The following is a 13,716-nucleotide window of genomic DNA, read 5'->3' as shown; positions in this document are numbered from 1 at the left end:
ATTGATGCAGAAGGCTTTACCTTTACGAAACTAATCCTTCATGACCTCCAGGAGTTGACTGCAGATGTGCAGCTTATTACACTCTCTCAAGGAGGTTTTTTTCAATGGTTGAGCCTGTTTTCATCTTACATTTATTTGAAAAATATACACAGCGTATGAAAGGCACCCTATTTTCCATGTTCTTGGACTGTTTGTCAGCTTTTGATGTTGTGAATTGGAGGGAACCTATCTAGTAATACTGGCCACATTGGACAGCTAGAAATCCCTTGTCCAAGGTGCAGCAAAGAAAAGAGAGATGCTTTACAAGGCGGGGCAAGAATCACCTCACTATAGGGTTGTGGAACATTGTTACGGATCTTAAAGATCTTCAGATCTAATATAAGAATCTCTGTACCCCATGGGTCTGAAGTATGAGAGATTCACCACATGTGTTAAGAGCTAAGAGGGGTGCCAAAACATATTCGAAAAAAACTCTACTCCAAATCCTCTAGGCCAGTGGTTCCCAACCTGTGGTCCGGGGACCCCTTGGGGACCGCGATGCCTCCTCAGGGGGTCCGCGACTGCTTACAAATTTAAATATTATTAACAGATTAGGTCCCCAGCTTTCAGAAATGACTTCATGGGGGGTCGCCGAATTCCATTAATTATTCTTTGGGGGTCCCCGGGTTCCAGTAATGATAAAGTGGGGGTCCACAGAAGTCAAGAGGTTGGGAACCACTGATTCTAGGCAACACCCAGTGTCCTTTTGGAAACCCAGTACAGCGTAACACCTGTAGATCTGAAAGGCAAGATGATAAATTGGCACTATAGGGCCAACCACAACACCCAGTAGTAAATGAGTACTGGCAATAATTTGCCTCAACCAAGCTCCCTAGAACCACAAAAATGACTCATAGGTAATACATAAACTAGCCCAATGAGATAGAGGTCTTCATCAGCATAGATTATAGACAAAAGATGCTTACAGCTAAAAAACATCTAAACCAAATTGATGGTTTTTAAAGCAGGAGTATATAACCTTATACCGTCCCATTTACTCTATTCCAAGAGATGCAGCTGTATAAGAAGAAATGGAGGGTTGGGAATACATACAACAAACTGCTGATGAAGGTGCTAAGTAGATAAACATCCACTATTTCTCTATCTTTACATTTTTTAAATATCATTCACATGGCTTTATCCAATTTATAGTAACCCAAATTGAAGAAAAAAGGGCGCCTGCAAATAACTAGTAAAATGACCAAGAAAAATTATGAATGGTATGAGAGATCATGAGTAAAGACCATGGAAAATAGAAACAATGCCCACGACGGTGGACTCCATGAAAGGGCACAAATTGGGTTGTCTTTGGAATCTAGAGCGCCCCAAGGACAACTGTCATTGCATATTCAGTGCTTCCTTTGGTACACTTTAACTTTTATCACTGTCAAATAAAATTCACATCTTTGTCACACTGTAGGTTTTCACTCTCTCGCTCACTTTTTCCTTTATACTTTTGTTTACTAAATTATTGTGTTTCATTCTTTGAAATGATTTTTAACTTTTCTGTGCAAATGTCTTTGATGACTGAATGAAATAAATTGATTGAATTGAACTGTGAGAAAGGTTCCATGCCAGACTTAGTATGATTCTGTATAAATTGTTTGAACCAATAGAGGTTAGTGCTACCCATTGCAACATTTCTGTTGAGGTCGGTGGGGCACTTTTGGAAATGGCCCTTTAGACAGGGCCATCCCCAAACCTTTTGCCTTCCTCATCCTATTTTTCCTGACCCTGTTTTGTTGGTTTTAGGGCTCTGGGCACCTTACCACTGCTAAACAGTGCTAAAGTGCATGTGTTCTCTCTTCCAAACATGGTAACATTGGATTAACCACAGTTGGCATTTTTAATTTACTTGTAAGAACCTAGTAAAGTGCACTACATGTGCCTAGGGCCTGTAAATAAAATGCTACTAGTCAGCCTGCAGCAGTGATTGGCCACCCACAACTGTAGCACTTTAAACATGACTCAGACCTGCCACTGCAGGGCCTGTGTGTGCAGTTTTAAACTGTCATATCGACCTGGCAAGTACACCCACTTGCCAGCCCAAACCTTCCTTTTTATTACATGTTATCCCCTAAGGTAGGCCCTAGCTAGCCACAAGGCCAGGGTGCAGTTTATTTAAATAGTTGGACATGTACTTTTCAGTTTGACATGTCCAGGTAGTGAAAAACTGCTTAAATAGTTTTGCACTGTTGCAAGGCCTATCTCTCCCATAGGATAACATTGGGATTACCTTGAAACATCTTTTAAGTGTAACTCCCAATTGGGAAAAAATAGAAATGTGGAGTTTGGTGTCTCTGTACTCACCATTTAAAATCACAACTTATGGTAAAATCTGATTTTATTTTGTAAGTCTGAAAATGTCACTTTTAAAGAGCTAGAATTTTCTTACTTTAATGATTCCATGCCTCTGCCTGCCTCTGATTACATGTCTGGGTTGGGTGGCAGCCGGGCTTTGTGCATTCTATCTAGACAGCTACACACAATGGAGTTTAAGTGTGACTTGATGGGCCTTAATGGGCCATTAACTGGCTTGATAGGGTGGAGCTTAGCACTGCCTCACTTACACCTGAATAGACTTGTCCTTTCCATCCACAATAGGGCTTAATGACCTTGTATTGTCACTCCAGCTAGCTTAGAGCCAGGACAGGGGAGGCAGGGCACCTGTACATTTCAAAGGTAGGCTTGGGAGCTTCTCCCACCTTCCAGAACCAGGGCACCAAAGTATAAATACTGGTTCCAAAAACCCACCAATTCAATTCTACTGGAACCAAGGACACTCTGCCAGGAAGAAAAGCTGCTGTGCTGCGACGAGGGACTGCCATTCCGCAACTGCATTGCTGTGCTGGCCTACTGCTGCTGTTGTGGGATGGACTGCCACTTTGGTAATTGCTCTGCTGTGTTGGCCTACTGCTGCCATTGTAGGAGTGACTCATACTTTGCTGTTAGCTCTTCTGTGTTGGCCTGCTGCTTCTTCTGCAGTCTCAGGGACAATAAAGACTGCCTGCAGGCCACCAGCTACTGTACCTGGATTCTGCCATCTGTGAGTCTACCCTGCCAAGTGGTGCCACCCTCAACCTGGGCCCTTGGAAGTGGGCCTAAGATTCTCTGCCTTCTGTGGTTTTCATTGGAACCGCCGTGAAGCATTACGAAGGTCCGCAAAGCAACGCAATGCAGACAGCGCAGCAGGATTTAAGGAACTGTGTTCTGCGGGCCCAAGTGTGCTCAATCACGGTCAGCCTGTACTCGTGACTTTGTCCCAGTTCAGCGTGACCTAATAACCACCGTTGGTGTTTTGCGCTTCTATGCACTATTTTCACCTAAATATGTAAAATTGCATATCTCAGGATCTTCTTATTGAGTCTGTTTGTGGTGTCTTTAACTGTGTTATTTTAATTAAGTGTTGCACATATACTTTACACATTGCTTTCTATCTTCAGCCTGCCTGCTTTGTGCCAAGCCACCAGAGGGTGAGCACTGGGTAATTTAGGTTGTCTGTCAGACTTACCCTGCCTGGGATTGTGGTCTCTACTTGGACAGGGTACATACCTCTGCCAACTAGAGACCCAATTTCTAACAGGTACATTGTTAGTAAATCATGTTGAAGGCAGCCAAAAGGTTAAGCAGTTCCATGCCTCAGATCTGCCCTTGATCATGGAGAAGATAATTTCAGTATTGCGATTTCCACCCCAAGCCCTAGAAAGAATCAAGCTGAAACATAACTGAAAATGCAGTCAGATTGTGGGTGACAAGACAATCACTTTGTGATTATGATCTTCAGGGCCTTATTCATGCAAGGTATATGGCTACTTTAGCCATGCAGATGTTTGACAGTAGCAATTTAAAGGCTAACAGGATTTAGACATATATTATTATTGTGTGGGTTGCTCTTTAACAGGAGCAAAGGGCTGTAGGCTTTTCTAGGTAGATGCTTTAGAGTTATGTTTTGTGAGGATGCCTTCAATTGACTCTCTACCTTGGAGCCCTTTTCTGAAATGAATCATGTTTAGAATATTATTTAATTATATTTACACTTATTTATAGGTTTGTGACAAAATGCCACTTTTCATCCCTACGTCCATCATTACATGGCACCTCTAAATTCTGATAGGGCCAGTGACAGACGTTATGAAATTATGAGATCTGCTGGAACGCTGTGGATCTCTTAACTTTCACATAAAGATTGTAGCAGCTGAAAATAACTGACATCTCTGTATAAAAGTACAGGGTAAAAATGAGGAATTACTGGGGGAATTGGTCTCAGAACTACTGATTGCCCAGTAATTCCTCATATATTAGGGTCCAAGTTGAAATAGCCCAGTAATAGCAATTTTGGGAGTCAGGAAAATCCATCTAATTTCTCGGGCCACTTGCAATGAGGGTCTTAGTCGTGAGAGAGTCTAGTGTTTACTTTTACAGAACTTCACCAGTTGAAGCAGGGCTGCTGAGCATCATTAGTGTAAGGATTTCCCTCTGGTGAATATTGTTTGCAATGCTTTCTTTGTGGGACCTGTATAGAGGGTGAGGTTTCCTCTGTGGCATCTAGTAAAGAGGAGAAGGCCTTTATAAAGAGACTTTTTTCATATTTCTTTAAGAGGATGATACTTTCATCAGGTTTGAGGTCCTGATTTAGCAAGTTCCATAGCGGGGCAGAGGCATTCTAAGTGACAGTCATTTAGGTGTCTTATGAGTTAATCTGGTTTGAGCAATCAGATTTGCTCTGTTTGAACTCAGGTTGGCATTGGGTGTGTAGGGCGGTGTTAACATTTGCAGGTATTTTGAGCCCAAAGCCTGTATTTTGAAAATTTTGCAAAGTAGTTCTAAGTTAACACTCTGGGCAACCTGGAACCTGTGCATTTCTTTAAGAGCATGTGTAATGCGGTCAGACGTCTTCAGACTGGAAGCTGGTTTTGAATCCTCAGACGTCTGTGAATGTCCTTCTTGTGCACTCCAGAATAAATTAAATAGCAGTAGTCAAGCTGCCACAGGAGCAGAGCTCTGGTGACTTCAAGCCAGAATTTTATCTGTTGACACGATCCTTCTAAGCATCATGAGATGATGATTGATACTTATGAGGACTCCTGAAAAATAGTGGGAAAAGGAGAAATCTTTATCAACCTGTACCCCACACTTTTCCACTTAGTTAGACTAGGGCTCCTAATTCCCATTTGAGGAACAGAGTATTGCTGGTTATCAGAATTTAGGATTTTGTTCAGAGTAGCTCTCTCTACCTAGTTGTTTATGTAGTGTAGGCAAATTGTTATATTTGTTTCCTGGCCTGAAGGCTTCCTCCATTTGATACGGATTAAACATTATCTGCATAGATTTGGAATTATAACTTGCTAAAGAAGATCTGAGCAAGAGGTCTAATCTAAATATTTAAAACTATTAGTGAAAGGAGAGAGCCTTGGGGGATGAAACACACAAATGGAGTCAGAGAACATGATGAACCCATTTTTAGTTGTTGTTTGTGGTTGTGGAATGCACAATACCATTGACATAATATTACTTTCATTCCAGACTAGTTTTCCAAGAGGCACAGAAATGTGCATTGTTCATGAGCATATTGGTTCATTCAGAGGATCAATATGATCCTAGCAGTACTGGAATAAAAAATTATTGGCTACACTCACATGAAAAAAGGAAAACATTTAACAAGACACTAGAGCACAATTTGCACAATTATGGAAATGCCTCAAAGAGAGAAAGATAGTCCTGTGAGATATTTATGGCCCCCAAACTGAGATACATGCTGGTTGGGTAAAGAACTTTAGTAATAACTTCACAACATCCAAAGTAGGTTCATATGTATTTTATTATAAGGCCCAGGACACATTATTACACCACACTATCTGCTTCTGAATTTCCATTAACTGTTACACTCTACAAGTATGTTCCAACATGGAACGCATGTGTACATACTGACCAATGGTAACAAATGGAATACTATCTACATCATAAAGGTAATATTAACATTACAACACATCTCCCTTTCCACACAAACAAAATAAACAAAACAAAATAATCTAAAACTATACCCAACAATTGCAATGTAACACTTAATACAAAACACTTGTCTACTATACTAAGTCATGTGAAATAAAGAAATACAATAAATTCCAGGGTGAAACATACAAAGAAAAAACAAACACATGTCAATCATGTCAAATTGACAGTAACAAAATCTTCATAACGTTAGGTTTGGTAATAATTCTTTCAAATCTTCCAGTTCTGATATGATTGCCACCATTTACACTAGTTGCACCAATTGTACCAGCCAATCACAAACTCCTCCTGTTTGTACCCCTTCCTGCTCTTTCTGACTACTATCAGAATTAGATTCTCATCCATGTCAATCCAGTCATATTTATTGGCATTCTCGCGTTCATTTTATTCTGATTTTCTGCATGTTGTCACTCTGACTATATGCCATATGTTTCCATCATTCAGTCTGACTGAATTGCGGAACCCTTCACAATTTACATGGGTTGGGAACATCTACTTTCCCCTTTTTTATCTTTTCTTTCTTTCCTCACTCTAACCCAGTCTCCACAGTTCAGCTTGCAGTACTTAGAACATTCTTTTTGTCATACCACGTTGCATAAGCTTGCTGCGAGCTAGCAATTTTCATCTTTACTTGCTCTGGCGACCGCTCCATGTTTGGCTGAAATAATCCAACCTAAGTCTTTGCTAATTGGTTCCCGACCCATCATCAAAGCAAATGGTCTTTCTCCCGTTACATTGCTAGGAGTGATCCTATATGCCCACAATAATTTTAAAAATTCACTTTCCCAATTTAGTTTATTACTCCGAGCCAATTGAATAATACCTTTTATCCCCCCATTGAAACATTCAACTAAGTAATTTCCTTTTGGATGATAATCTAAAGTGGTTTTATTAGTAATATTCCTTTTCAAAACCCGTTAAAATGTTTCTGCAGTTAATTGTGGCCCATTATCGGTAATTATACATTTTGGCAGTTCAATCCCTCATAAAAAAATTTTCCAAAATATCTTTAACAGTCTGCCTTATGAACTATTTCATTTTCTAGCCCTTTAGAGAAATGATCCACTAGAACTAAACTATACTTGTAGTCACCATCATCACTTTCAATTGGACTCACAATATCTAGTCCAATTATCTCCCAAAATGTATCAGGACTTTCAATGGGACTCAAAGGAGGTTAGTGAGTCATTTGACATTTGTCAGAATTATTACACTTACAATCTTGAATCATCATTGCAATTTGCATGTCAAGACAAGGCTTTGCGATCTGACCTTAACAAAACAAGAAAATCCCACACATATTGCCAAAAATGGTTTACGGTCCACACACAAGCTAGTGTCTCCCATTCTATTGCTGAATAGCTTCCTCAGCTGGTGACAAAGAAGCAAGTGCAACCACCCACTCATTGTGTTCATCATCACACTGCAATAACACTGCCCCAAACCTTTATTACTCGCATCGTTAGTCACAATAATTTTACACTTTTTAGTCAAAACCAAACCTTTAAGAAACAGAGCATTGCAAATATCATTCTTCAGACATACAAAAACTTCCTGACATTCCTTTGACCAGTAAATTGTAACTTTGTTTTAAGCAATTGCCGTATGTGATATGTTTCCTCTGAAAATGTTTTTTTCTATGAATTTAGAGTAAAATTTAGTTAGGCTTGAAAAAGCTCTAACATCATCCTTTTCCATTGGACGAGGAGCTTTTTTATTGCTTATACTAGCTCTTGCTTGGGTTTAATACCATTTTAGCTAATATTGTGTCCCAAATATACAACCTCTTCCTGTGCAATTTTGCATTTCCTAAAGTCAGCTGTCAAGCCCTTTTCTTTAAGTATTTCCAATACTCGCTTCAGCCTGTTGTCAAGTTCAGCTTTGCCTTTGCTCATAATCAGGATGTCATCCTGAAAAAAACATCACTCCTGTGACTCCATTTATGATGTTACTCATAATCCTCTAAAATAACTCTGCAGCTGATGCCAAATCAAATGTCACTCTGGTAACCTGAAATCACCCAAAGGGTGTAATAAAAATAGTAATTTTTTTCTATCTTGGTGTAATGGAACCTGATGGTAGGCTGACTTGAAATCTAAGGTTGAACACCAACATACATCTTTGATCACTGAAAACATTTCAGTTATTGTAGGCAGAGGATACTGATCAACTATTATGTTCTCATTAGGTTCCTTAAGGTCCACATATAACCTAACTTACCACTGTTGGAGATACCCATTTAACTGATTCCACTTGTTCAATTATACCATTGTTGACCAACTTTTCCAATTCCTGATGCTCTTTTACTCTGCTAGAAATAGGTATGTGTCTAACCTTGTGAACGCATGGAACAACGGACAATTGTAACTACATTTTGTGTTCAAAATTATCCACCAATCCTACTTTTCCTGAAAATACCTCAGGAAAAGGATCTAATACTTTTATGTTTTCATCCAGTTTATCACTCATTGTCAATACAGGTTCAGAGCTATTGGAATTTTAAATACTTTCCAGTTCACCTTGTTCTGCCCAACCCAACACTGAAGGTCCTTTTTTACACAGATACAATTTGCAGTTTGCCTTTCTTTCTTTAAATGGAAATTCTAGGTCCCGTTAACCTAAACATTCAGTTCTGTCAGCATTATAACTTTTAGCTATTACATCTGACTTGTTTAGGTGTGAGCCTCATTTTCTCCTAAATTGATCCATCCAAATTTCTTCATTCACAATGGTAGAAGGTGATCCTAAATCTGCAATCACCTTAATAATCACCCCACCCGTAATCACATAACACATGTGTTTTTTATCAGATTCACACACAAAATGTCATAGTCAATACAAAATACATGGTATACATTCATTTGATCAGAATTATCTTCACTATCATCTCCAATGCATTTATCATTCTTTTTAGTAGTACTAGGGGGCAGATATAAGAAAAGTGAGGCAGCATCCAATGTAGCGCCACTTTTCTTGTACCTCTTAGCGCCCCCTTTAATGCCACCATGTGTGCACTGTATTTAAGATGCGGCACACCATGGCAGTAGTTAGGGATCTAGCGTCAACATTTTTGACACTAGTTTGGCGCTTTGCAGGATTAGCGTAAAAAATATTGATGCTTATCCTGCAAAGCACATTGAGGCCCATTATAAATAATGTTGTGCCTCCTTTTAACTCCTGCTCTGTGGGGGAACGCCCCCTTGCAAACATTATGCTTGGAGCGGTCATAATGTGGTGCAAGGGGTTACAAAGTGACATGGCAATTTTTTAAGCCTAACGTCACATTAGTGTAAAAAAATGACGCTAATGTGGCGCTAGAGCTTCTTAAATCTAAGCCTAGGATTTTTCCTGCATACTATTGCATAATGTTCAACAATACCACATAAAGTGCACTTTTGATTTCTAGCCGGACATTTTTTATAAACTGCCAAATGGTCTACACTTCCACATCTCAAACATTTTCTGGAACCTGAGCTTGAGTTCCCAAGCTTACTTTCACCAACATCCTTTTGTTTTGCCTCATTAGGATTCTGTGACCCTTTGTTATATTCTTCACTTTTCCTATTTTTAGACACCAAAATTTTATTCACAACTTTAACTTCTTGCACTTCATCCATAAATGCTTTAGCACATCTCCACTTCCTTTACTAATACAACTACCTCTTTTAAGGGATTTTCCCCATTAACCCACGATTTATCCTGAATTGTCAGGTTGCTTGTATGCATTATAGTTTGATCCCAAATAAGTTTTTTTTTAAGTGCTCCAACCCTACATGTTATTGCCAAAGCATGCAAGACAGGCACAAAGCCCCTCTTTATGACTTCGGTGAACGGAAAAGGCCGTCCGCCGAAGTCCTGCGGTCGGGTTACCGCCAGTGCTGTCCCCTTCTTGCGGCCACTATTAAGAGTTTCCCTGCAAAGCAGACAGTGAAAAGTGCGATGGTGCTGGCCATGGGGGCCCCTGCACTGCCTATGCCAAGTGCGTGGCAGTGCAGGGGCCCCCATTGGGCCCCCTGCTCCACTTCTCTGCCCCCCCTTACATGACGGTGCTACCACCATGTAAGCCCAGGCGGAGAAGGGACTTGTGATCCCCAGGGCCCTGGCAAATTAGGACCACCAGCAATGCCATACCCTCCAGTGGAGGAAAACTGGCGGTGCTGGCTGTCTGACCGTGGTGCAACCGCCACGGTTGTAATGTGGCTGTCGGACTGTCACATTGACAGCGGTCCACCCGCCACTGCAGCCCTGGTGATCTTAAGAACCCCAGGGTCATAAGGAGGGGCATAGTCATCTACAATCTCAGTTTTACCTTGCTTCCCCTGTAAGACTTCATATACATACACTGCCACACAAATTGGAGAAAAATGGGAGTCAAGATCCTCCAATGAATGCCTGAACATATCCCCTCCTTCCTTCTCACGATTTCTTCTCCATCTGGTTGTATGTTTTAAACCCTCCTGGACCCAGACAATAAAGTAAAACCTTTTTTTTCTTTTCCGGGGAGAACTCTTCATCGTGGAAGGTATGAATATAATCACACAAATATTCCATCCATTTTTTCCATGGCATAGAAGGCTTTCCCTTAGCTGGTAGAAATTGTTGTGGGTCCATTAAGTTCAGTGAATTTAAAGCATACATAACATAGGCAATGTAAACTGTCAAAATAATATGCTTACTGTGCTCAGAGTATAGCAATTGAACAGCTGCAGAGTGAATGCTATGTACTAATATAATAATGTCATTGTAAATAAATTAAAATATGAACACAACTGCTGTCTGTGTTGTTTTACAGATTAACCCTGTATCATTTGTTTCCCATGAACATACAGCATAAGCATCCAAGCTCACAGCCACTTAAAAGATAATCAAATCTAAAACTTTTGATGTCAGTCCAACTGGATTAGCAGGATATAATGACCAGTTTAGGTGTGCGTGTCGCCGTAGTAATTAACGATAGACAGGAACAGATGTGCCTGTCACCGTAAATTAACCCAAGCAGTTATTGAAAGTGAAGCGACTGACCAGCTTTAGATGTGCCTGTCACTGTAACAATTAACGATAGACAGGTACAGGTGTGCCTGTCCCCTTAGGTTAGCCCATGTAATTCTTGAGAGTGGAGCGGCAAGTCAGGAAAAATTGGATCACAAAACCCATTAAATACAATGGTAGGTTTCCCAGCCTCCCAAAATGGTCACCGTACTGTGCTGCATTAGTTCTGATAGCACTTTGGGCCTGTTTTTCTTGACCCACTTGTACAACACCAAGCCTCACTTCTACATAGTAGCTAGTACACCACTGGAAAGCAAAGCCAGTGTCAAGGAAATGCACACTCATGATGGCACAACTCACCAGCTAATGTTGGTATTCATGAATCCATGGGGTCCACCACCAAAATAAATATGACTGTGTATCCTGACTCACAAGCAGGAGTGCTGGAGCCTCAGCTGCTTACTTTTTGATCCGTGTCACCAAAATCCTGGTTGTATCGTCACCCCAACCTAATGCTGCGTTCCTTCATGTTCCATGACTTCCTCATCACTTCTAGGGCTGCAACCACTTGTTTCCATTCTGGAGAAATAACCTCAGGCCATTCAAGGTAGATTCATATGTATTTTGTTACACAGCCCTAGACACATAGTTACACCACGGCATCTGCTTCTAAGCTGCCGTTAACTGGTACCCTCTACAAGTAAGTTCCAACTTGGAAGGTGTGTGTACATACTGACCGATATTAACAAACTGAATAATATCTACATCATAAAGCTAATATTAACATTACAACAAGAATAACGATGTTACAAGTCAAAATGTATTATTACATTTAGTTTGCAATGAGCAACTGTTTTGTGGAATTGCACCGGTACTTGGTAAACAGTAAGTGGCATATTTATATCCCATTTGTGCTGAATTTGCCTCATTTTTTTTACGCAAATTCAGCACAAAACTAACTCCATAGTTATATTTTGATGTTAGACCCGTTTAACGTCAAAATATTGGAGTTTGCACCAATTTTTAGATGCGTGAACCTACCTTGCGTCAATGAGATGCAAGGTAGGCATTCCCATCTAAAAGATGGTGCTAACCCCATAGCCCCATATTTATCCCCCATGCTAAAATCACGCACAGGTGCGAGGAGGGGCAAAATACTGGTGCAAAGCTTGCTTTGCACCATTATTTAACGCCTGGGTCACACTAGGCGTTAAGGGACCTGTGGACCTATTTCCATGGTTAAACACGATAGAATGGGTCCACAGGTGCCCTCCTCAAGCCCCAGGAACACCCCCACCCACACCAGAGGGACACTGGGGGATGGGGGATCCCATGCCAGGTAAGTAGGGTAAGTATAGGTAAGTAATTTATTTTTTTAATTAAAGTGCTATCGGGAACCCAACTTGGGGCACCCTGCATGGCGAAGGGTGCTATGGCCATGCCCAGGGGACAATGGTCCCTTGTGCTGGCCATTGGGGTGGTGGGCATGACTCCTGTCTTTTCTAAGACACAAGTCATGCGATATGGATGGTTTTGTGTCAGAAAATGACACTAGGCTAGTTAGAGTTATCTTTTTTTACTCTAACCAGCATAACGTCATTTTTGGGTGCAAAACCCCATTCTCCCATACCACCAGCCCCACCCGGCTAACATCATTTTCTTTTTACGCTAGCCCACCCTTTGCACCGGCTTGCGCCATTCCATAAATATGGTGCTCGGCTGGTGCTCAGGAATGGCGCAAGCCGGTGCTAAACTCTTTGGTGCAAAACTGCGTTAGTGAAGTTTGGCACCAAAAAGTATAAATATACCCCTAAGTTCATTGACCCCACATATTCTTCAAAGGCTGCTGATCATCAGAAGTATTTGAGAATTCAACATGGCCTGGCAAGACAACGTAGGAATCTCAATATTAGAACTGGAAAGGGAAGGTAAAAACCACAATTTCAGGAAGGTCATCAGCTTTATGTTAAGGGACTGGATTTTACATGGTCCCAAGGGAAGAATTGGGTACTGAGCCGAGTTAAGTAGTTTTTGGATTATAAAAAGGGGGAATGGGGTGATGGAAATAGCACCAACTTTGTGTTAACATGGAGTTGTTGACTTTAATTCATACATTTGTTTTTTTATTTTTGGGATCTGGGGATCTGAAATTTGAACAATGGAGGAACTGGGGCTCTCAACTGATGCAGAAAACTATTTATGTTTGTATTTTGTCCAAATTTGTCACTTGATAAGTCAGCTGTAACTGTTCACAAAAGTTTTGTGCAACTTTACAATGTTCATATATGGGATGAAAGATTGAAGAAAATGTTTTCCAAACCGCATCTAAAAAATAAAATGTTTGAAAGTTCATGAATTTGCAACAATCTGCAGAAGCCTTTGTTTGATGCTGTGGCATGGACAGAAAAACACATGCTCCTAAATTCTGTTAGGAAAGTGCTACTAATAAAGATTTTCCTACCTTAATGAATGAAATCTAAAGTTTATTAAAGACTATGGGGGTCATTACGACTCGGGAAGTCTTGAGACCACCAGGGTCGTGGTGGCAGTCTGACTGCTGCTAAGGCAGTGGTCCTACTGCTTTGGTGGTGGTCTGACTGCCACATTATGACCGTGGCAGCTGTGCCACGGTCGGACAGCCAGCACCCCTAGTTTACCTCCATAGGAGGGACTGGCAGT

This window comes from Pleurodeles waltl, chromosome 5 (assembly GCF_031143425.1).
Source record: "Pleurodeles waltl isolate 20211129_DDA chromosome 5, aPleWal1.hap1.20221129, whole genome shotgun sequence".
Classification (NCBI taxonomy): Eukaryota; Metazoa; Chordata; class Amphibia; order Caudata; family Salamandridae; genus Pleurodeles; species Pleurodeles waltl.
This window is presented reverse-complemented; position numbering follows the sequence as displayed.